The sequence below is a fragment of the Oryctolagus cuniculus genome, chromosome 14 (genome assembly GCF_051225735.1).
Source record: "Oryctolagus cuniculus isolate XC-2025 breed Fujian yellow rabbit chromosome 14, ASM5122573v1, whole genome shotgun sequence".
In the NCBI taxonomy this organism is placed as follows: domain Eukaryota; kingdom Metazoa; phylum Chordata; class Mammalia; order Lagomorpha; family Leporidae; genus Oryctolagus; species Oryctolagus cuniculus.
The window spans coordinates 60,572,830-60,598,058 of NC_142880.1; the positions used below are offsets into that span (position 1 = coordinate 60,572,830).

Genomic DNA, 25,229 nt, shown 5'->3' on the forward strand with positions numbered 1-25,229 from the left:
TTTGTCTCTAGCTTCTTTCACTGAGCATAATGTTCTCAAGGTTCATCCGTGATGTAGCATTTATCAGAACTTCATTCTGTTCTCTTTAATGGTAAAAATGCATAAACCGGTTACAGAAAAATCACCGCCTCTATTTTGCAGATCATGAAACTAAGGCCCCCGAAACACAGCTTTCTTGGAATTAACTGCAGAAATAGCATTAACACCTTGACCCCTGCACCTAGAGGGCTACAGGGGTACATCAAGAAGTTCATGGAAAACAGCTTTAAAAGGCTTTTTGGGGGGTGCAGAGACTTTAAAATCCTTGCATAGTTTTCTCATCATCCACATTTTCCATGAACTTTTCGCTTCATAAGAACCCGAGGCAGCCCCATCTAGGCCCTGTGGGGCTTCGTGTTGCAGGGTGTGATTGCTGCTGCTGTGGCCCATGGGGCCGTCACAGGAGCCTGTGCCATGCTGTTTGAACTGCCAGCCTCTGATGCTGTGTGATACATAGGCCTTTTTTTCCTTTGTAAAGTTAGCCTGCCTCGGGTATTTTATTATAGCAGCAAAAAGCTAATACACGCGCCTTCAAGGAGCATATAGTTGACTTGCGCAAAGGTAACTTCAGGAAGTTTGTGGAGGGCTGGGTGTTTGGCCTTGTGGTGAGGACACTGGCTGGGATGCTCGTATCCCACATTGGAGTACTTGAGATTGACTTCCAGGTCCAGCTCTTGATCTCCGCTTCTGGCTAATGCAGACCCTGGCAGGCTGCAAGTGATGGCTCAGGCCATTTGAGTTCCTGTCGCCCATATGAGGACTTTGCATTTAGTTCCCAGCTCCTGACTTTGGCCTCAACTGTTGTGGGCATTTGGGGAGTGAACAAATAGTGGGAGGCATTCTCTCTCTCTCTCTCCCTCCCTCTTCCTCTCCCTCTCTCCCCCTCTCCCCCTCTCCCCCTCCTTTCTTCCCTTCCTTCCTCCTTCCCTTTCCCTCTTTTTCTTCCTCCCTCTCAAAAGACAAAAGAAAAATGTTAAAATGTTCATGGAAAATGCCATGAATTATCTTTTAAGTCATTGCTCCATGAACTTTTTGAAGGACTCATATATACGGAAAGGCAGAAGAAGTAATGAAAAGTGAAAAGAGAAGATAATTATTTTCCAGAGAAGGATTTTCCATAAGTAATCATCTGTCAACATTTAATTTTTCTGCTTAGAATATTCCTTTTGATGATTATTAACTGATAAAGATTAGAATTTACTTTTTAAAGATATCATGGAAGTAAGCCTTATCTGGTGTCACGATTTCATTCAGCATTCAGACTGCGGTGGGGCTGTGGGGTTCTGTGTAGTCTTTCTCGTCTGTTCGTTCCCATGTCACAGTGCAAGGTCAAGGGCTCAGTGCCGAGTGAGGCCCACGCAGTGTCACAGCTTTGGCTTCAGCCTTATCATCTCTGGAAACCTGCCCTTCTGTTCTATGGTTCGGGGTAATCTGCGTGTTCCTGGCAGAGTGTCCACCTGTCCATGGCACACTTGAAGATTTCTTTTCAAGTAGTGGAGGCTTTTATGTTGTTGCTGTCCTTTGCCTGGGTGCTGGGTTTGGTAGTAGATGGGCTCACACCTTCCCAGGATTCGCTCTGAACCTGGAACAGCCCAGGGCTGGGCTTGCGTCTCTGCTGCTGGAGCTCCCGGCTGACCCAGCCCATGGAGCTTGCAGGGTTGATCGGTGTTGGTGGACGTGTTGTAGAACTGTTGTGTCCCTCCCTAAGTGGTAAGGGACTCTTTGCACACTCTTGAAAATGAAGTCCTTACAGTACTTGGCCTCATTTTCTGCCTGCTCATTAGGATTTGCCTTTTGTTTTATAGAGGTCCATATCCAAATGACACTAGAGGCCTATTGTCTAGCGAGCTTTAGATGGTGATGAGGATGATGATCCATTTTATAGTTTTGCTGAGGATTCGGTAATTGCCTGCTGGCCTAGAGTCCCGATTTTAGCTCCTAAGGTCTCTCTGCCACCGCCCTTATCTACGTGTTCGCTCCTGTTTGCCTTCTTCTGGGGAGGGGCTGGCCCTGCCCTCAGGGAAGACCATGCCTGTTGGTCCAGATTCTGTGTCCAGTTCAAAGTGCCTTCCGCCCTGGTTTGCGTGGTCCTTTGTGGCCTTTTCTTCTCTTTGACCTACTTGAATCTTGATTTAGAGCTTGTTGTATTCTGTTGTATTGAAAGATCAGGAACCAAAACAGAAAAACAGACAAACCTGTTTTCCAAAAGACTTGAATACCGAGTAACATCGTAAGCTCCCTATGGAGGAAGATCACAGATTTTTTTTTCCAGTGTTGTATTGGTTTTTCCCATTGTTCTGGGCACAAATGAGGCAGCTTTCAATCAGTATTCCTGGACGTGACTTGGCAGTGTGGTTCTTAACGGAGAAGACACTGTTTCTGCTGACGATATCTTATGGTTAAATTACCTGGAGGGTGAATTAACAGGGATTCGGGAGGAAAAGGGCTCTTCTGGGGAATGTCCCACCTGATGCTGTTCTCAAAGCTTCCGGAGCAGTTTAAATAAAGAAATTCCCAGCCTTGACTGCCTGCAGAACCGGATGGCCCAGCAATTCCCAAGAACATGGCGTCGGAGCCTGCATGGCGGCAGGCTTCTCTAGACGCGGCCGGCGCCCAAGGTCGATGACCAGGGCAGGTGGTTCGGTCATTCCTTAGACGCTTCAGCTTCTTCCTGAGCTATTTCTTTTCAGGAAGTGTCAGAAGGTTCCCTCCCTCCCTCCCTGACTGATCGAAATGGGTTTAAAAGAAAATTGAATGACTGGAATTAATTTAGGAGAGAGTAACAGAAGGGTGGCGTCTGGGCTGGGAGGAGAGAGCAGGGCAGAGCCTTCTAGCCACGGGCTGTGTTTCTGCAGTCAGCTCGGCTTGCCCCTGCCCCTGCCCCTGCCCCTCCCCTGCCCCATCTGTTCTCTTTCCAGGGGCGATGTGAGGAAATGGGAGGATGTCAGTTCCCTGAGTAATCTCTCACTGTAGAAATCTAATTGTTTCAAGATGGTTTCCCCTGTGTTTCGGTGTGCCTTTAATTAAAAGTGTGTGTGTTTGTCTTAGGAACAACCAGACTAAATAAAACCACTGCTGGGATTGTAGCAGTTGAACCCGTATCACCAGGCATGTATGTAGACCTTAAAAAAATATACACACACGCAGGCACACACACACACACACACACAGACATACGGAGATATATGAGTATATATAGCATTTCATGTAACCTGCATTTCAGAAACCTGCTCTTTTTGGCTTTGAAAGCAAGAACTTGTGAGCATATTTTTAGATGACTCTGTAGAGATTCAATATAAGTGGGGGAGGCCTTGAACTCTGTAAATCAGTACAATACTGGGTGTTTCTGGCTGGTGGCTTGCTGTACTTTCTCTCTTCCTGTTTTCTCAGAATAGGGATGTGTTATTTAATACCAGCCATCCAACTTGGAAATCAAGCCCTATCACCTGGTCAGCTTTCTCCAGTTTCTCTCACCTATAGTTGCGAAAGTAATGTGCCAGAAACCACTACAAACTATATGTGTAATTTCAGCCTCTTTCCTTTCCTACAGAATGGCTGCATCTTTCCTACGACCTGTTGATGTGTGTCAGGGTGAAAAACTGAAATAGGAATACTATAGCCACTCTGTTTTGGGTCACATAGATTTTTGAAGGCAACATAACCTCTGCTCACACCTGTCAAGTATGCCCCAGTGTTTGTGTTTTATAAATCTGCTGGTTGGGAGGCACTCCCTGGAACTGAAATGCTCCAGTCGGGTGTAGGCCAGATACAAAAAAGGAGAAAGTATGATCCTTGTCTAAGGGATGCATTGCAATTGCTTGGGAAGACAAAAACCAATGGAGATACTGGAGAGTAACTAATTGCTAAGCTGTAAGATCTGACAGCTGGTGAGACGCTTTCTGCCTGAGGTGTGACGTGCTGTAGCCTTGAAGAATGAATCAGTAGGGTTTGCGTGGGTGCAGGGGAGGAGGACAAAGTAGGTAGCAGCATGAACAGAGGCCAACCCAAAGTGAAAAACGCTGATCCCGTGGCCTTGTTTCTCTCCCTTCCTAGAGAACTTATCATAGGCAAAAGTGTTTGGCTTAGTGGTTAAGATGCCCACATCCACATCAAAGTGCCTGCCTCCAGCTCTTTAGTCCAGCTTCTTAACACTGCAAAACCTGGGGTGCAGCAGTGATGGCTCGAGTAATTGAGTTCCTGCTACTCATGTGGGAGATTGGGATTGAGTTCTTGACTCCCAGCTCTGGCCTTGGCCTGCTGCAGGCCATTGTGGGTAACTGGGGGGTAAATAAGCATTTACAAGCCTTTTTTCTCTCTGTCTGTATGAACTTATCACAGAGGTTCAAGTTCAGGGTCCCAATAGACACCCAGTCATTGGTTCTGTAGAGAAGGGAGAGGTTTCCCTCTTTCCCCCTTAGTACTTATGGGGGCACATTGGCTGGATCTAGAAACCCAATCAATAGAAGCAGTAATTAGCAAGAGAAAAAGCATAGATGTTTTATTGAATTTACAGGTACATGGGGAGCCCCGCGCTGGGGTGAGTCTGAAGAGGTGACCCAAGCATGATGCTTTTTAGGCCAAGAACAACCAATTTGTGAATAAGTGAAAGGACAGATGGATTACCTGGGCTAGGGCAGCAGATTCTAGTGATGTTACTAAGAGATATATTGAGGGGAGATAGATGGGGGGGGGGGTTGAAAAAGTTCATGGAAATGCAGTTTGTGAATAAAACTATCCCTGGATTGATTGATTGATAATTTCTATCTATCCTCCTTCCTCCCTCCCTTCCTTCTTTCCTACCTTCCTTTCATAAACTTGTCTCTTAATTGTACTTACCACGAGCTCAGTGAGGTCCCTTCATAGAAGTTAGTGGCACATAAAGGTTACATCACAGATTTCGTTCATTCAGATTCGGTGCAGCCACAGTTACTACTCTGGCAACTAAGGCTGTTTTCTGGCCTTGGGAGGGAAGGACATCCCTCCCAGAAGAGTCTTTATGACTGACTGTGTGTGGGAAAGACAGGCCGAATGGGCATTTCTGAAATTATAGCTCCTCAAATGATTGTGGCTTGAAATAATCAATATACCAGTTTGGCATATTTTGATCTACTATGATTTTTTTTAAAGATTTATTAATTTATTTGAAAGAGTTATGGAGAGAGAGAGAGAGAGAGAGAGAGCTGCCATCTGCTGGTTCACTCCCCAAAGGCCACAATAGCCAGAGCTGGGCCGATCAGAAGCAAGGAGCCAGGATATGGGTGCAGGGGCCCAAGCTTTCCCTAGACCATTAGCAGGGAGCTGGATTGGAAGCAAAGCAACTGGGACTCAAACCAGTGCCCATGTGGGATGCCGGCACTGCAGACGATGGCTTTAACCTGCTATACCACAGTGCTGGCCCCTACTATGTTCTTAACTCCTTTAGTTCTCCACTCAGCTCCCCTGACCAGCTGTGAAAAATGCTGAGTACCACTCCTAGACATTCTGATTTAATTAGTGTGGACTGCAGTCTGGGAATGGGTTATTTTTAAAACACCCAGGAGATTACAATGGTCAGTCCAACCTGACAACTAGTGAGCTGGACATTCCACAGTGATACCCCACATTTCCCAGCACCTAGTTTCCTGACAGGTGCTATGTCCTAGCTATGGTTGGAACAAGATGTGGCTCCTGAACTGATGCAAATGTTTAAATGTTTAATAGTGCTAAGGAGGGGCCAGCACTGTGACTCAGTGGGTTAAAGCCCTGGCCTGAAATGCTGGCATCCCATATGGGCACCAGTTCTAGTCCTGGGTGCTTCTCTTCTAATCCAACTCTCTGCTATGGCCTGGGAAAGCAGTAGAAGATGGCTCAAGTCCTTGGGCCCCTGCACCTCTGTGGGAGACCAGGAGAAGCTCTTGGCTCCTGGCTTCGGATCGGCTCAGCTCCGGCCATTGCAGCTATTTGGGGAGTGAACCAATAGATGGAATACATTAAGAAAAAAAATTGAAAAAGCAGACACTGCTTGTGCACAGACATTTTTATGAGAGCTGAATTTTGGCTTGAAGTAATGTATAGTCAAAGTAACATAATTCTTGTGGGTTTTTAAAATTTATTTAAAATTTTATAGCAGATACATGAAAATTACATGGACCGATGGAGTACCATGTGGCGTTTCAGTGCATGTATACATTGTGTAATGTTCATTGTGTCTCCTCAGGCATACAGCAAGTATGTATAATGAAAATATTTAAATCCCTGTCCTCTAGCTTTTGTAAATAGATAGATAGATAGATAGATAGATCGGGAAATATACAGTATATTATCTATAGTCACCATGGAGCTTCTTATTCCTATTTAATATTGTAGTACCCATTAATCAACCTTTCCCCAGCACGCTCTACCCATGTGTCCCTCTGGCCTCTGCTAACTACCATTAAACTTCTTTAAAAAATATAGTTTGTATTTTATTTGAAAGGCAGAGAGAGAGAAAGCAAGCGAGCAAGCGAGCTGGCCAAAGATGTTCCATCTGCTGCTTCACTCCCCAAATGCCCACCAAGTCTGGGCGTTGGCCCTCCATCTGGGTCTCCCTGTGAGTGGTAGGGACCCAGACACTGAGGCCATCACCTGCTGCCTCCTGGGGTGGATTGGAAGAGGAGGAGCCAGGACTAGAACCAAGCATTCCTATATGGGGTGCTGGTGTCTTACCTGCACCTTGACTGCTGTGCCAAACACAGAGTTCTAAGCTTTGAACTTCTATAACATTTCCTTGTTTTTAGGTTCTGAATATGAGTGAGATAAGGCAATAAGTATCTATTTTTAGTTTATTTCACTAATGACCTGTAATTCCATCAGTTGTTGCAAATGGCACAATTTCATCATTTTTAGGGCTGAATAATATTCCATTCTGTGTGTATACTTTGTTCATCAGTGGAAGGACACTTAGGCTGTTTCCATTTCTTGGCTATTGTGAATAGAATGTGCTGCGGTATGCATGGGAGTGCGGATGTCTCTTTGACAGATCAGTTTCCTTTCACTTTGATGTATACTGCGTAGTTGGATTGCTGGATCTTATGATAGTTCTGTTTCTTTTAAAAAAATATTTTTGAAGAACATCCATACTGTTTTTCACAATGGCAGTACTGATTTGCATTCGCACTAACAGTATACAAGCCTTTGCTTTTCTCCGTATTCTCATCAGCATTTCTTATCTCTTGTCCTTTTTTTATAGCAGTCAGTGTAGCTGCAGTGAAGTGACATCTCATTGTTGTTTTGGTTCACATTGTCCTGATGCTGAAGTTTTTAAAATGTGACTGACGGCCATTTGTATGCCTTCCTTTGAAAAATGCTTATGCCCATCTTGTAACTGGATTTTTTTGTTGTTATTGAGTTCTCTGAGTTCCATATGTATTCTAGTTGTTAAACCCTTGTCAGATATATAACCTTCAAATATTTTCTCCAGTTTTTGTGAGTTTTCTCTTCACTCTGTTGATCATTTCCTTTGCTGTGTAGAAGCTCTTTGATGAGATGCCATTTGTCTATTTTTGCTTTTGTTTCCTGTGCTTTTGGGGTCTGATCCAAAAAAAAATGCTTGCCCATTTCAGTGCCCTGAAGCATTTCCTCTTGGTCTTAAAAGTGGTTTCAAGTCCTACATTTAGATCTTTCCCCCATTTTGAGTTGATTTTTGTACATGGTGAGGAATAGGGCTCTAGTTTCATTTTTTTGCATGTATACATCCAGTCTTCCCAGGACTGTTCTTGCTCCAGTGCATATTCTTAACACTTTTGTCAAAGATCAGTTGGCAGTGCTCGGCATGGGTTTATTTCTTGGATCACTATTCTATTCCATTGGTTTATGGGTCTGTTTTTATGCTGACACCAGGCTGTTTTAATCAATGAAGTTTGAAATTAATATTTTTCAAAGTTGGGTAGTGTCGCTCCCCGTCTTCGTGGAGGAACGACACAGGACCCTGCGCTGTTCTTTCGTCTGCTCGGCCCTCCCCGGGTTTGCTGCTGGTTCTTCCCGGGTTGGCTACTGTCCCTTCCACCTCCGTGGAAGGGCGGTTCCCCCTGGCCACTTTCCCCACTTCCGCAGGGGAGCGGCACACCGCCAGCCGGCTCTCTCGGGGGCTGCACAGGTGTTCCTTCAGATAGATGTTCCCCTTAGATGTTCCTGGTGCATGTTGTCTCTCTCCTCCTTTATAGTCCTCTTCCACCAATGCCAACTCTGCTACCCACACGCCGAGTACGCTGCTCTCCTCCAATCAGGAGCAGGTCCTACAGTTTATTGGTTGAACTGGAGGCAGCTGTGTAGAAGCAGCCATATTGTGGGAGAGCAGATGTATAGAATAAGTCTTAATTCCAGTAACTTAGTCTAGTCCGAGTTGCTCCCCACAGGTAGTATAATGGTTCTCGCTTTATTCCTTTTGCTCAAGATTGCTTTGTCATTTGGAATCTTTTGTAGTTCCACATTTTAGTAATCTTTTTTCTAATCTGTGAAAAATGTCATTGGTATTTTGATAGTGATTACATTGAATATGTAAATTGTTTTATGTAGTATGGTCATTTTAATGATATTAGTTCTTCTAATACATGAACACAGAATATCTCTATTTTGTGTGTGTGTCATCTCCAATTTTTTTCATCAATGATTTATAGTTTTTATTATAGTGATCTTTCACCTCTTTAAATTTATTTTCGGGTATTTTATATTTTTTGTAGATATTGAAAATGAGTTTGATTTCTTTTTCAGAAAATTTGCTTTTGGTGTATAACAATGTTGCTGAGTTTGATTTTTGTACATTGACTGTATTCTGCAACTTTGCTGAATTTGCTTATTGGTTCCAAAAATATTTTGAAGTCTTTGGGGATTTCCAAATATAGGATTACATCATCTGCAAACAGGGATAAGTTGACTTTCTCTTTTTCAGTTTGGGTGCTCTTTATTTCTGTTGTCTAATTTCTCTGGTTAGTGCTTCAGTACTATGTTGAATGAAAGTGGTGAAGTAGACATCCTTGTCTTGTTCCAGATCTTAGAGAAAAAGAACCTTCAGCTTTCAACTTTTCTGCATTCGGTATAATGTTAGCTGTTGTGGGAAATACCCTCACCTGTCCACTGGAGATGGAACTGAACTTGGAAAGTGCAGTGAAAAGGAGACTTCATTAACAGTCTTGCAAGATTGGGTGTCTGATGAGCAGGCATGCCCAGAGCAGTTACAGCAGGCAGTTTATATCCTGGCATGCAGGTCCCTTCCGGATTCCTCATTGGCTGAGTACTATAGAGCATACTATATTCCCATAGCCTAAATTACAAAGTTACCTTCTTCCTTCCTTCTCTAATTTCCTCTTGTGAGTGACTATTCCCTAACATTGTTTGCCTATTGAGTTTTGCTACATCTGCATGTCAGCTAACAGAATGGACCACCAGACATTTTCTTAGAGCTGTTGGCTTGTTATTTGCTGGCTTATTTATAATGAGGTAGGCTCCTTCTATATCTAGTTTGTAAAGATTTTTAATCATGAGGGGTTGTTGGATTTTATCAAATCCCTTTCCTCCATCTATTCAAATGATGCTGTATCTTTGTTTATCCTTTATTCTGTCAGTGTGGTGTATATCAGATTTATTGATTTGCATAAGTTGAACCATCCTACATCCCTGGGATGACTCCCAGTTGATCATGGTGATGATCTTTTTAATGTGCTATAACCTAAGGTTTTAATGGAAAACAGTATTTTGTATTAAAGATGGATATATCTTATTATGAAATTGTGTTTTAGAAGGCTTATAACCACAATAGGGGTGAAAATTGAGGAGCACATATTTGGAAATCAGGAATGACGCTTGAGTCACAAAATATTTCATTTTAAAGCTCTTTTCAAAGTTGGGTTGTATATATTGAAAGTGAGGGATTGTAGATGCTCTTAGGGGTAGTTGTTCAGGATCAACACTCTCTGGCTTTGCCCCTCCCTCTGTCCTCTGGCCATTGCCCTCTGCTGGCTGGCCCTGCCCTGCCTTCATGTGGAGGTCAGGAGGGCCTGGGAAGCCTGCATCTCTGTGATAGAGAGCAGAGCAGGGGAGGGTGGGGATGGGCTCAGCGCACACAGACAGTGATCTGCACCCACTCAGCTACTGACACAAGCGAGGGCATGTAGGAGCACAAGGTTCTCACGCTGAGCAGCACCACACGGTTCAGAGGTTGACGTACAGGATCTCAGGCCTGTGCCTGTCTTTTAGAGACATGCCTGCCTTCTTACCTCTGCCCCAGCTTCCTCCAACGCCACCATCAACACGCATCCTGCTGGGTCTTGTGTGTCATTTTCGAAGTCCAGTTTGCATCTCTTTCCTGAAACCTTCTCTAATTTCAAAGTGGGTGAGCTCTCTCCACTACCTCTGTTAAGTCAGCTAGGATTTGATGACTATTAGTTACATAAGTGATTTTTTTTATCCCTGTTATTATACTATTGGGGCTAGAGCCCATGCTTTCCTAATTAATGTGAGAGGAATTATTTTTATTATGTTGTATCTATTGCCCCAGTACTGGCCTAAAGGTATTCATCTGTGTCATTCATTTAGCAAATGGTTCATCATTCTCCTTTTATTATTTTTAAAGAATTATTTATTTGAAAGGAAGAATTACAGAGAGAAGGAAAGACAGGGAGTGGGGGGAGATAGCTTCCATCTGCTGCTTCGCTCTCCAAATGGTGCAGTGGCTAGGGCTGGGCCAGGGTGAAGCCAGGAGCATGGAGCTCTACCCCGGTCTCTCATGTGGGTGCAGGGGCCCAAGGACTTGGGACATCTCCCACTGCTTTCCCAGGACGTTAGCAGGGAGCTGGATGAGAAGCAGAGCTCGAACCAGTGCACATATAGGATGCCAGCATCGTAGGCGACGGCTTAACCCACTGTGCCACAACACCACCTTCACTCCTTTTAAAGACCTTGTTATTTACCCTCAAATATATCTCATCTGATATTCTCCATCTCCCTGGATATATCTGCAAAAAGAAAAATGTGAATCAGAAAAATTGGGGAATTAGTATAAAAAAAACCACCTGTTCCAGGTTGTAGGTACTAGAGTTTCGAGGTGTATCAGTGAATACAACACAGAGCAATCATTTGCCTAATGGAGATTTCATAATGGCCAAGTACTCTTTCCAGCTTGTGTTTATGAAACTCGACAATCCCTCCAAAAAAAGAAGAGCTAATGATCACGTTCTGATTCATGAAAGTTGATGGCAGAAGCCATAGAAGGATTTCAAGTCCTAATCACGGTAGCTGCTGTCTTGGTTTTGGGAATACTGCAGGGGTGAAGGAGTCAAGACTGAGGTTGGAAGGAGTAACATTTTCTATGAATGAGTGTGCCTGAAAAGTTGGTCTCCTAAGAATGGCCTTGTGGGTTTGTGTGTTTCAGCTGGGACTCAACACCCCAGGTAGAAGGAACTTTGCCCACTGTAGCATATGGACTTTTGAGTTCAAGTTCTCAGGTTAAGAACCTTGAGACAGACCCCAGGCTTGTCCCAGGTGTTGATTTCAGGCAGGTGTGCAAAACCTGTCAAGTGGTTGTGCTGGAAATGAAACCTCTGTCCCAGGCTGCTTCAGTGCTGGGATTACACAACCTTCTGTTTGAGAGCGTGGGTAACCCTAACATGCCCCGGTGAGAAGTCTGGGTGTGTTTGCCAAACACCTACATTTTTTTTTTAGTTTAAACTTTGCCTTTTCTTTCTTTTTTTTTTTTTTTTAATTTTGACAGGTAGAGTTATAGACAGAGAGAGAGAGACAGAGAGAAAGGTCTTCCTTCTGTTAGTTCACTCCCCAAATGGCCACCACGGCTGGCGCTGCACTGATCTGAAACCAGGAGCCAGGTGCTTCTTCCTGGTCTCCCATGCGAGTACAGGGGCCCAAGGACCTGGGCCATCTTCCACTGCCCTCCCGGACTACAGCAGAGAGCTGGACTGGAAGAGGAGCCACTGGGACTAGAACCCGGCACCCAAATGGGATGCCAGTGCCACAGGTGGAGGATTAACCAAGTGAGCCATGGTGCCGGCCCTAAACTTTGCCTTTTTAAAAAGCAGCACAATGGTGAGGTGTGCACGTCTCACAGCTTGTGGCATGATTTAACAAATGGTGTCATTTCTCAGTAGGGTGGTGAACAGCCAGCCCTTAGGGGCTGATGTCTAGGGTTGGAATTTCAGACTCTGCTGCTTGGTAGTTCTGGGACCTTTGGTAAGTTATCTTCTCTGTGTCTCAGTCTTCTCTTCTGTAAAATGGGGACCATAGTAGTTTAATCACCTCCCCAGTCTCCATTGGCTTGTTGTGTGGACAATGATGAGTCAAAACAGGTTAAGCTACCCCTCTGACACCAGCATCCCATATGAAAGTGCCCATCTGAGTCCTGGCTGCTCTGTTTCTGATCCAGCTTCCTGCCAGCACATCTGGGGAGGAAGAAGAAGATAACCCAGGTACCCAGGCCCAAGCCACCCGTGTGGGAAACCCAGATTGTGTTCATGGTGCCTTTTTGGTAATTTGGGGAGTGAACCAGCAGATGCAAGATTTCTCTCAATCTGTGTCTCTCCTTCTCTGTCACTCTGCCTTGCAGCTAAATGCACAAATCTTAACAAAACAGAAACCACGAGAAGATGGGCCTAGTGTACAGTATTTTAAGCAATTGACTGTTATTATTACTGATGCTAGCAGTTATTTAATTATTGCTTCGTGGCCTTTTGGCTAAGATCAAGTGTAGCTGTTATTTAATTGCCTTAAGTGTGGTCTAGAAGTGAGGGGGTGGACGTTAAGTGATGGGGACAGTGACCAGCGTGGTACCCAGGCTCCCTCCGTCTGCTCCCGGTACGACCCCTCCCCCACCCCCCCACTGTTCCTCTGCTGGCTCCACTGTCATGCACTCAGACTGCCACCCAGCTGCTGTGTGAGGCTTCCAGGGACGTCCATCAAGGGGAAAGAAATGAAAGAAAGTGCCCTGCCAAACTTCCGCTCTGAAACCTTGGGATCTTGCCAAGGGACATTCCAAATACCAATAAGCATCACAGGGATCAAAGTCGCTTTCTGTAAATCTTGGGGCTGCTTCCTCGGGCCCTGTAGTTACTTTGTTGAACGGCCCCGGCTGAGTTTTATAAGCAAAGTTAAACATCCCCGATTATAAAGGAACATGAAACGGTGTCGATTTCCTTTTTTGTGGAACATATCCATGCAGTTATTGTTAAGGCTAAAGGGGATTATGTTTTCAAAAGAATGTTGAGACAGTGGGGGCCTTGGCAAACATGATGATGTGAGGCTTGGAGCCTGTCCTTAGTCGGTCTAGGGGCGCGTTCTAAGCTTTCCTGTGCAAGCGCTGTCAGCTGCAATGCTTGTAAATGCAGCTTTGGAGTCCACAGCTTGGCGCTGGGGTCTGAGAGCCTGAATTTCTAACAGTCTCCTTCCTGGTCCAGGCCCCACTCTTTGGACAGCCAGGACTTAGGTGCCAGAAGTGCCAGGGCTTTAGCTACATCAGAATCTGGAAAGAATCTGCACATACTTGGCCAGTGGCCAGGGGCCATATCGCTGAGTCTGGGGTTAGAGGAATAGATAAAAGGTTTTTCTGCTTCTCTTACCTCCACATAATCCTTGACCTTTCTAAATGAAGAGATAAGCAGATAAGCAAACAAAATCTTTCATAAAATACCATGTGGTATAGACATCTGAGTGACATTCCTTGTCTCTAAAAAGAAAAGCTGCACTTTTTAATTAGAAGTAAAAGCCTATGCAGAGCTAAAGCCAAAAAATGTTTGTAATTGGCTCTGCGTTCACTCTTTTATATTCCAGTAGGGAAATTTTCAGCTGATGCTTAACTGAAATAGCTACTTCAAAGGCCTTATTAAGAAAGACTTCAATCTTTTGTCTCTAGACATTTTAGGCTGTAATTAAAATTCTCATTTCTTAAATTAAAATTTATCAGACAATAGCAAGTCTTGGCTAGGATGTGGACAAATTGGAAACCTCATATTTTTTTAAATTTATTTATTTGAAAGTTAGAGTTACACAGAGAGAGGAGAGGCAGAGAGAGAGAAAGGTCTTCCGTCTGCTGGTTCACCACTCAATTGGCCGCAACGGCTGGAGCTGCGCCAGTCCAAAGCCAGGAGCCTCCTCCAGGTCTCCCATGCAGGTGCAGGGGCCCAAGGACTTGGGCCATTTTTCTACTGCTTTCCCAGGCCATAGCAGAGAGCTGGATCAGGAGGGGAGTAGCCGGGACTCGAACCTGCGTCCATATGTGATGCCAGCACTGCAGGCCAGGGCATTAACCTGTTGGGCCATGGCACTGGCCTTCTATGTTGTTTATAGAGATGTAAAATGATGCAGAGACTTTGGAAAACAGTGTAGCATTTCCTCAAAAGGCCAAATGTTAGTGGCAGGTGTTTAACCTAGTGGTTAGGGTACCTTTATTCCATTTTGGAGTGGCTCTGTTAGACACCCAGCTCCAGTTCCTGATTCCAGGTTCCTATTCATGCGGAACCTGGAAGGCAGCAGTCATAGCAGTGATGCCTCAAGTTGGTGGGTTCCTGCCACTCACTTGGAAGAAGAAGTTGGAGTTCCTAGCTTCCAGCTTTAGCTCTACCCAGCCCCAGCCATTGTGGGCACTTGGACAGCGAACTAGCTGTCCATTTCTGTTTGTTTCTCTGCCTCGCAAATAAGACTGCAGATGTCTGTTAAAAAATGGTTGTGATACAGTTGAGCAGTCACAGTCCTAGATATACTTATATACTCCCTAGAATTGAAATCTGCATCCACACAAACACTTGCCATAGTAATCAAAAGTAGAAACAACTCAGATGTCCATCCACTAGTGAATGGATAAACAGAATGCAGTATACCCATACAATGGAACACTATTTAGGAAGGAAGTCCTGATCCATACTACATGAGTGAACCTTGAAGCCAGACACAAAGGACCACTTACTGTAGGATCCCAGCTTTAGAAGATTCCAGAAGAGGATTATTCTTAGAGACAGAAAGTAGATTAGTGATTGCCAAGGATTTAGGAGACGGGGAAATGTATACTGACTGCTAGTGGATATGGGGATGTTTTTCAGGTAATGAAAATGTCCTGGGGTTAGGTCATGAGGTAGATTGTACTACTTGGCGAATATAGTAAACCTAACTGTATTGTTACATTTTAAAAAGATTTTACTTATTTATTTATTTATTTATTTGAGAAGTAGAGCCACAGATAGAAAGAAGGAGAGGCAGAGAGAGGTCTTCCATCTGCTGGTTTACTCCCCAAATGGCTGCAATGGCCAGATCTGGGCCAGTGAAGAGCCAGGAGCTTCTTCCAAGTCTCACATGCAGGTGCAGGGGCTCAAGAACTTGGGCCATCTTCCATTACCCTCCCAGGCCATAAGCAGAGAGCTGGATCAGAAGCGGAGCGGCTCCTACTTCCCTGCCTGCCCCTTGGCAAAGTTTTAAAAGGACCTGTTCCTGAACATGTGGCTTTCTATTTCTCTCCATCTCCTGATCTTTCTGTCTCTGGATCTCTTACTGTCTCCTCCCTATTTTCCCCTTCCCTCCAGTCTGTCGAGTTTCCGCCAATAAACCCTTTCCCTAAAAAAAAAAAAAAAAAAAAAAAAAAAAAGGCAAAGAACAGGAGCAGCCAGGACTCGAACTGGCACCCGTATGGCATGCCAGCATTGCAGGCAGAGGTTTAACCTTCCACGCCACAGTGCTAGCCCATGAATTATTACATCTTAAGATGCTAAATTTTGGCTGGCGCCACGACTCAACAGGCTAATCCTCCGCCTAGTGGCACCAGCACACCGGGTTCTAGTCCCGGTCGGGGCGCCAGATTCTGTCCCGGTTGCCCCTCTTCCAGGCCAGCTCTCTGCTGTGGCCCAGGAGTGCAGTGGAGGATGGCCCAAGTGCTTGGGCCCTGCACCCCATGGGAGACCAGGAAAAGCACCTGGCTCCTGGCTCCTGCCATCGGATCAGCGTGGTGCGCCGGCCGCAGCGCGCCGGCCACGGCGGCCATTGGAGGGTGAACCAAAGGCAAAGGAAGACCTTTCTCTCTGTCTCTCTCTCTCACTGTCCACTCTGCCTGTCAAAAAAAAAAAAAAAAAAAAAGAAGAGAGATGCTAAATTTTGGCTGGCCCGCGGCTCACTAGGCTAATCCTCCACCTGAGGCACCGGCACCCTGGGGTTCTAGTCCCGGTTGGGGTGCCAGGTTCTGTCCCGGTTGCTCCTCTTCCAGTCCAGCTCTCTGCTGTGGCCCGGGAGGGCAGTGGAGGATGGCCCAAGTGCTTGGGCCCTGCACCCGCGTGGGAGACTAGGAGGAAGCACCTGGCTCCTGGCTTTGGATCGGCATAGCGCGCCAGCCGTAGTGGCCATTTGGGGAGTGAACTAACGGAGAAGAAAGACCTTTCTCTCTGTCTCTCTCTCTCTCACTGTTTAACTCTTCCTGTCAAAAAAAAAGAAAAAAGAAAAAAAAAGATGGTAAATTTTATGCTTTGTGAACCATATCTTTGGTCTTAATTTAATTTGTTTCAATAAATTATGTTTCGGCACAATATATTGCTTTTAATGGTTTATCCCAACGTTTTTCAGTTGAGCGCTACTGTTCTCTTGGGCTGGATTGATAATCTTTTTTCTGGGAAACAGTCCTGTGCATTGTGGGATGTTTGGCAGCCTCTTTGGCCCCTACACATTAGATACTGGCAGAATCCCTGTAGTTTTAATGTCCCCTAGTAAGTAAAAGAAAATGTCTCTGGATATTGCCACGTAGCACTGGGGAACAGGATGCAAAGCTACCCCATTTGAGACTACTGGTTTCCCTATACTCTTCTTAATAAAACCTGGCACTTAGCTTTATTCGCCACTATTTCTCAGTGCTTAGAACAGTATTGGACAAATACCTTAGCATTATAGAATCATATGTATTTAGCTAGAATAGCAGCAGTGCTTATAACAATGCAAGTATAGAAATAGAAAACTATCCCATACTTAGGCTAGTTCCGATGCCCTGCTACAACATTGTTAAGAACATTGTGGGGCTGGTGCTATGGCAGAGTGGGCTAAGCCACTACTTGTGATGCCAGCATCCTATTCTCTAAGTGCTGGTCTGAGTCCCAGCTGCTCTGCTTCCAATCCAGCTCCCTGCTAATATGTCTGGGAAAAGCAGCAGATGATGGCTCAAGTACTTGGGCCACTGGCACCCACGTGGAGTTCTGGAGTTAGCCCAGCTACCACCATTGCATCCATTTGGGAAATGAACCAGCAGGTGGAAGATCTCTCTTAAGCAGTGTTCTTTTGGCCAGTGGTCCATGACATAGGCCATTAGTGGGCACCAGTTATGCATTTGAATAGTCACCTGCTGACTCAGGGCACCAAGTGCTCCCTTAGCCTTAGGTGACACCATGCATGCCAGCCACCTGCCACCCAGACAGTGGGTGACCCCAGCTTATCAGTCACAGGGACTGTCCTCACTGAGTCCCTGCCCGAGAAAGGAAATCTACTCTCTGACATCTACAAATCCAGGTTCTGTTACTGATTGTCCTGCTTTTCCACTTAAGGAAAGCCAGCTTTCCATCTGCGTGTCTTATTAAAAGTTGGCTTTGCCTCCGACTCAGAGTCAGAGGTGAAAGGTAATCCCCTGCTTTGGGGGTCATCAGTCCCACGAAAGGTGCCCAAAGGTGAGCAGCTCACGCCTGATCTCTGCACAAGTGTGGGCTTGGATGGGTTTTGTCATCTTTGTCTACACCTTTGCTTGTGAAAATACACACAGCTTGTGTGCCCTCTTCTCTCCTTCTCCTCCCCTAGGCACCTGCTCACACGTTTCAGTTTGGAAGCAGTGGTGGCTCTGACTTAACTTCTGCTGGCCTGTCCTTTCTGCACAGGGAGACACTTCCTTGCGTTAAGCAGCATGTCAGACCGTGCCCGCTGGGTGTGGGTGGGGCCACAGTAGTTGGTACTGCTCTTCTTGTTTTGCTTCTCTCATGCAAGGTGCCCAGGAATCAGGACTCATATCCACATCTTTGCACAGGCTGTGCCCTCTGCCCCTCTTCTGTTTTCCTAGCTAAGTCCCTGAGTCCTCCCTCGGAGACCCCAAAAAGCCTTCCTTTTACCCATTTCTACCCCCAAGAACAGGGCTGTTTTCTGGGTTACCATTTATATTGGTATAATCAAAAAGCATTTCGTGGTCTGGCGTTGTGGCATAGTGAATAAAGTATGCTGCCTACAACACCAGCATCTAAATTGTTTGAGACCCTGCTGCTCCACTTTCAATCCAGCTTCCTCTTAAAGCACCTGGGAAAGCAGCAGAGGATGGCCCAAGTGCCTGGGCCCTTGTACCCACATGGGAGACCTGGAAGAAGCTCCTGGCTCCTGGCTTCTTCGGCTGTTACAGCCATTTGGGTAGTGAACTAGCAGATGGAAGATCTCTCTCTGTCTCTCTTTCTCTCCCTTTCTCGCTGTAACTCTGCCTTTCAAAGAAATAAATAAATCTTAGAAAAATAGTTGCTGATAGTTTTTGAGTGATTCCTGCAAGCTTTACATTTTGCTAAGTGCTTTAACACATAATTTGTTTATTCCTCACAGTCCACTTTACAGATGTGGAAACTGTCTAAGATTATACACTGATAAAAGGCAAAGTCAAAATTCAATCCTAGGTAACAGGAGCCTTTAAAGGTTCCATATATTACCTCCCTAGTATTATGTTTCTTGTTAATGCTTTCTTGTCTGTTTTTGCCTCTCCTCTGAACTTTAATAAATTAATAATGTTGGAAGATTTGTTAGCATTTCAACATCATTGGAGCATTAGGAATATGCAGCAGATTTCCTGAAGTTAAAGCCTTAAGGTTAAAAAAAGAAAACTTTAAGGTGATTGGATATCTAAATTAAACACACAGAAGTAATAACAGCAAAGTGCTTTCCCTCCCCGCCCTTCTGTGCAGTCCTGTTTACTCCAGTGCTGATGAATAATTTCTTTATGGCCTGGGCCAGGGAAATGAGAGGGAGAAAAAAATAAAGGCAGAACTCCCGTGGCTTTGTCTTTGTGGGAAATAAGCACAATGACCCAGCTCTTTTTGTTGGTAGCTGGCTGTTCAAGTGTAAGGCACCGAGGTTGGACGTAGATGTCTAAGTCTAGTCATAGAAAGGAGATGGGCTGGTAGGGGTTGCTGAGTCAGTTCATTATCTAATGTGGGTCTTCCTTGCTCTGCATTGTCATACCTTTCATGAAAACAAGACAGAGGTAAGCCAGTACACTGACCATTTTTTGGCAATTGATGATGCCAACTTTTTCAGATCATAGACACTTTATTCCAAGTTGAATACTAAAGTGATTTTCTGGCTCAAGTTGTATGGCAGTGACATATTATTAGATAAGGGGTAGGCTATTTTAAGAAGTTAATGAGATTGTTCAATAGACAGCAAAATATGCCTTGATAGTTATTCTTTCCTATTTTGTATTTTATTTTTGATTTATTTACTTATTGGAACATCAGAGAGAGGAGAGATATCTTCCATCCATTGGTTTACTCCTCAGATGGCTGCAACAGTCATGGTTAGAACAGGCCAAAGCCAAGAGCCAGGAGATGCATCCAAATCTCTTATGTGGGTGGCAGCAGCCAAGTACCTGAGCCATCTTCCACTGGTTTTCCAGGCCATTAGCAGGGAGCTGGATCAGAAGTGGAGAAGCCGGGACATGAACCTTTCCCCATATAGGATGCCAGCATCCCAGGCAGTGGCTTTACCTGCTATGATGCAATGCCAGCATGTAGCTTGCAGATTTTTAATTAGTGAATATATGAATATATTAGAGTAGAGTCCTTCCTTTGTATCCAGGGGGCATTGGTTCCAGGGTCCCCTGCAGATACCACACTTTGAGGATGCTCTAGTACCTTATGTAAAATGCCATAATTTTTAGAATAGAACCTATGCACATTCTTCAGTATACTTTAAGTCATCTCTAGATTACTTATAATACCTAATACAGTGTAAATACTATATAAATAGTTATCATACTTTATTATTTATTTAAGGAATAAGGCAAGAAAAAAAGTCTGTTAATTCAGCACAAACTCAGTTCTTTTTAAGTAATTCTGATCTGTTGGTCAACCTGGCAGGTAAGGAAACTGCAGAGATGGAGGGCTGACTGCAGTATATGTGTGGTCTGTGTACTCTATATACACTGACATATATAGTACATAGTGACCCTTCTTCAAAGTACTTGAGACCAGAGTGTTTCTGATTTTATAGTTCTTCAGATTGTGGAATATTTGCATAGACTTTACAAATTGAACATTCCTAATCTTGAAAGTCAAAATCCAAAATGATCCAAAACATGATTTAAAAGATTTATTTTATTTGAAAAAGTTACAGAGATAGAAAGAGGGAAAGACAGAAAGAAAGATCTATCATCCACTGGTTCACTCCTCAAATGGCTGCAATGGCCAGGGCTGGGCCAGGCCAAAGCCAGGAGCCAGCGCTTCATCCAGATCTCCCACGTGTATGGCAGGGCCCGAACACTTGGGCCATCATCTGCTGTTTTCCCCAGGCCATCAGCATGGCACTGGATTGGAAGTGGAGCAGTCAGGACATGAACCCACTCCCATATAGGATGCTGGTGTCGCAGGCTGTGGCTTTACCCAGTATGCCACAACACTGGCCCTCAAAAATCCAAAGCTTTTTCAACATTTCATTGGTGCTCAAAAACTTTTGGATTTTGGAGCATCTAGATTTCAGATTTGGGAGATAGTTTTTCTTTAGTGCCTTACTGAAAAACCCTTGTTATTCTGCACAGTATGTTCATAGAACTTAGACTTTCTCAGTTTTATACCATAGTTGTAACATATACTTCAATGAGAGCTGTATCAATGGTTATGATAATATTGACTATGTTGGAGTCAGCCTCAAGTGGCATGAATGAAATCTCAGCATGGTGGCAGAGTTTAGCACCTGACGCAACTCTATGTTTTCTGAGAGTATTGGTTATGTTTTACAAATGACAGGGGCAGTTGAACTGGTAAGATATGTGTGTGGGTTTGTTCACTTGTTTGCTGTTTGGCTTTGTTTTTATTGTGATAGTTTGTGAATCCACATGTGTGTGCCCATATTTTGATGGATAGTGGTTATTTTCTCAAAATCTGAATTTTAGCAGTTCTTTATTGCATAGTAGGATATTGTAAATTGTACACTGGCTTTTATTTAAGTTGATTATTTTTCTTACCCTTGGAGAGGTGTATTTTTTTTTTTAAATATGTATCTGAAAGGTGGAGTGCCATAGAGAAAATGAGAGACAGAAAGAGATTTTGATGTGCTAGTTTACTCCCAAATGGCTGCATTGGCCAGGACTGGGCCAGAGAGAGAGAGAGAGAGAGAGAGAGAGAGGTCTTCCATCCACTGGTTCACTCCCCCAGATGTCTGTAATGGCCGGAGCTGCGTTGATCCAAATCCAGGAGCCAAGAGCTCCCTCCAGGTCTCCCTTGTGGGTGCAGGGGCCCAAGGACTTGGGCCATCTTCTATTGATTTTCCAGGCCATAACAGAGAGCTGGCTCAGAAGTGGAGCAGCTAGGACTTGAACCTTGCCCACATGGGATGCCAGCACTACGGGTAGCAGCTTTACTTGTTATGCTGCAGTGCCAGCCCTTAAAAATAAATTCTTAAATTTTTTTTTAAATTAAAAAACCCTGAATTTGCTCTTATAAATACTCAACTATATACAATTCCTGCAGGTGATTGCTCACAAAGAACCAACCCTAATATCATTCGGAGTCTCTTTAGGAGACTCTGCGCGTGTGAGCTGGCAGGGAGGTTGATGCCCTGGTCTGTGCTCTTATCCCACCTTCTCCTAGAAGCATCCCGTGAGTCAGACCCAACCAGGAGCCACAGGACAAAGCAGCCTGTTGGATGCAGCCCATTACTGGAAGACTGCTTCCTGGGCATAGACCTTGGGACGAGGGTGAAGGATAGCAAGGAGAAGACCCAGCAGCCCCCAGAGCAGACTCACATGTTGTGTTTCTTGGTTTTGTTCCCACTTCCCAGAAACACACCCTCTGCAGGAAGGAGCAGTGAGACACATGGAGTTCCTTGTGCCTCTGGAAAAATGAATCCGAAACTTCTGACTAAAATGATCGGCAAGTTCCCTTGTCTGTGTCTTGGGTTTTCCCCATGCTGTGTATCTTAGATAGCAGAGCAGCAGCTTGAAATTTGAGACTTCTTGGAAAAAACATTTTGAAATCATGTTTAATTTGATCATGTGAAGTAAGAATGGTTTTACAAGCCCAAAATATATTAGGTGTGTGCATTATAAAATTCCAAGACTGAGGATCTGGCTGTATGTATTTACCTTTACATTTGGTTCATTTTATCTATAAGGACAGACATTGCTGAAGCTTTTTGTAAAATATATGAGAATAAGGCCGGCGCCTCGGCTCACTAGGCTAATCCTCCACCTTGTGGCGCCGGCACACCGGGTTCTAGTCCCGGTCAGGGCGCCGGATTCTGTCCCGGTTGCCCCTCTTCCAGGCCAGCTCTCTGCTGTGGCCCGGGAGTGCAGTGGAGGATGGCCCAGGTGCTTGGGCCCTGCACCCCATGGGAGACCAGGAAAAGCACCTGGCTCCTGCCATCGGATCAGCGTGGTGCGCTGGCCATGGCGGCCATTGGAGGGTGAACCAACGGCAAAGGAAGACCTTTCTCTCTGTCTCTCTCTCTCACTGTCCACTCTGCCTGTCAAAAATAAATAAATAGCCGGCGCCGCGGCTCATTAGGCTAATCCTCCGCCTAGCGGCGCCGGCACACCGGGTTCTAGTCCCGGTCGGGGCGCCGGATTCTGTCCCGGTTGCCCCTCTTCCAGGCCAGCTCTCTGCTGTGGCCAGGGAGTGCAGTGGAGGATGGCCCAGGTGCTTGGGCTCTGCACCCCATGGGAGACCAGGAAAAGCACCTTGCTCCTGGCTCCTGCCATCGGATCAGCGCGGTGCGCCGGCCGCGGCGGCCATTGGAGGGTGAACCAACGGCAAAGGAAGACCTTTCTCTCTGTCTCTCTCTCTCACTGTCCACTCTGCCTGTCAAAAAAAAAAATAATAAATAAATAAATAAATAAATAAAAACATATATATATGAGAATAAAATTATGAATTTGGAAAAGAATATTTTTTTCTTATAAGGATGTAAACATCGTCTAGGAAAATAGAGTCCCCAGAAAGAAGAAAAAAATCTATTTCCTGACCAAGTCTAATGGTGATTCTGAGCAAAACAAAACCACACATAACAATTTATGAAAACATAAGCAGGAAAGCCTTGATTAACTGGGTCCCTCAATAAAATGCATCCCACTCATCAAAGATGTCAATTTGAGATGACAAGCAGGGTTTCTTTTTTTTTTTTAAAGATTCATTTATTTATTTGAAAATCAGACTTACACAGAGAAGGGGGGGAGGAGAAAGAGAAAGAAGAGAGAAAGAGAGCTCTTCCGGTCTTTCATCTGCTGGTTCACTCCCCAATTGGCTGCAATGGCCGGAGCTGTGCCGATCCAAAGCCAGGGGCCAGGAGCTTCTTCCGGGTCTCCCATGCGGGTACAGGGGCCCAAGGACTTGGGTCATCTTCCTTACTTTCAGAATCGTAACCAGGGAATCATTTGGTACTGTGAGGGATGGACAAGCCTCCATCCACAGCTCCCTTCAGGGCTCTAAAAACGTTATTGCCAGTAGTAGTTCTGGCAAGGCCTGCATCTAAATAGCAGGTGAAGGCACCAGGTTGACCATCAGTGCTTTCCACATTGTATTCATCTCCAGTCACCTCCACTTGGCCTTCATAGACCTTGTCCATACCAAACCTGTTGAGAGGCCTGTGAGCTAGCAGCAGGTCAGTACAATAGGCCGCAGCATCATTGGTCAGGCCAATTATTATTTTGGCAGTTCATGTGCATAGCTGTGCAGACTATCATATCCCCTTCTATACAGGCATAGCAATCTGACAAATGATATCTCTATTAGTTACACAAACTATCATCCTGCATTTGGGTGTGTTGTACTTATTTTTATCCTGATCACCAAGGATTTCCGAGCATAGTAATCAGTTTTACCCTCTCGCCATCTTTGAAACTTCACTTGGTATCTCTTAGAGGAGGCCTTGTTCGTAACAACTTGAACAAACCCCATCCTGTGGAACAGAGACCTGCGACTGCAGTTTCACACAGACCTGCCTAGACACTTTTGATTTAGATCTTCTCTAGTCATAAGAGACAGCAAAATGAACAGCTTAGAAAGCAGCACATAAATATTAAGAAAAGAGGTAAATATTAATCAGTTTGAAAGCGTAGTAAACCAGGGATATTTTGATCAATATCCCTGAAAGTAGAGTTCAGTAATTCAGGCTCTAATTGATGTATTCTCAAGAACAACTAGTTTTGTTCTGTATATTCATCTAAAGCTGGGGAAATTTTCAAAACTTTCCACCAGGATTAGTAAAAATAAAAGATTTACTACTTAAAGGTGAACTTTACTTATTGTGAAATTAAGTTACCCCGACAATGCTGAAAAGCAGAGGTCCTGTTTTACTGCTTCTTTGAGAGATTCTTTGGGTTCAGCCGCATTTAATTAGGAATTCCATTCCCTAATCATTCCATGTAATCAAAGTTTCACTGTAACGTGAAACCACCTTCAAAGTGGATTTGGACTGTAAATAGGCATTACACATAGATTGCTGCACAAATATAGAAATAGTTGGGGTGATCAGAGCCAGGCTGGCTATCATAATAGAAAGTTAGAGCCAGAGGAGAATTAGAAATCATTTGACTCAATCCCCACCCATTACAACAAAGCAAATGTAGGCAGAAAGAGGTGAAACTCACTCCCCCAAAACACATGCATAATTACGTTAGGGCTGATTTGCAACCAGCACTGAACTGTATCCCATTTGATGATCTGTCCCCCTCACTGACTTGGGCTAAAGTATCAGCTGTTGTGTTTTCTAGCTGGGCATGATGCTGGGCTCCAGCATAGATCTACCATGTGTGAAAATTTTGCCAGGGCATTAATTCAGAGGTTCGGACACCAAGGAGCTACAAGGCAGATCGCCTGAGGACAACTTCCTAGTGCAGGCCTGAGGCAGGAGGGGAACCTGAAGGCCCCTTAACCTCTCTACAGTAATGAGACTGAGAGATGGGAAGGCTTCGATAACAGGCACCTGCCCGAAGCTTGTGGCCATCTCAGCCTCTCGGCCTGACTGCTTAATGGGTTTGT

General features: G+C 44.7%; 1 protein-coding gene and 1 pseudogene across 8 annotated transcripts in view; one reads left to right on the forward strand and one right to left on the reverse strand.

The window, feature by feature from the left end:
* RAI14 (retinoic acid induced 14) overlaps positions 1-25,229 on the forward strand; it is a 171,588-nt gene that overhangs the window by 104,151 nt on the left and 42,208 nt on the right. The window lies entirely within an intron of this gene.
* LOC127492752 (large ribosomal subunit protein uL18-like) lies at positions 10,964-24,146 on the reverse strand (annotated as a pseudogene).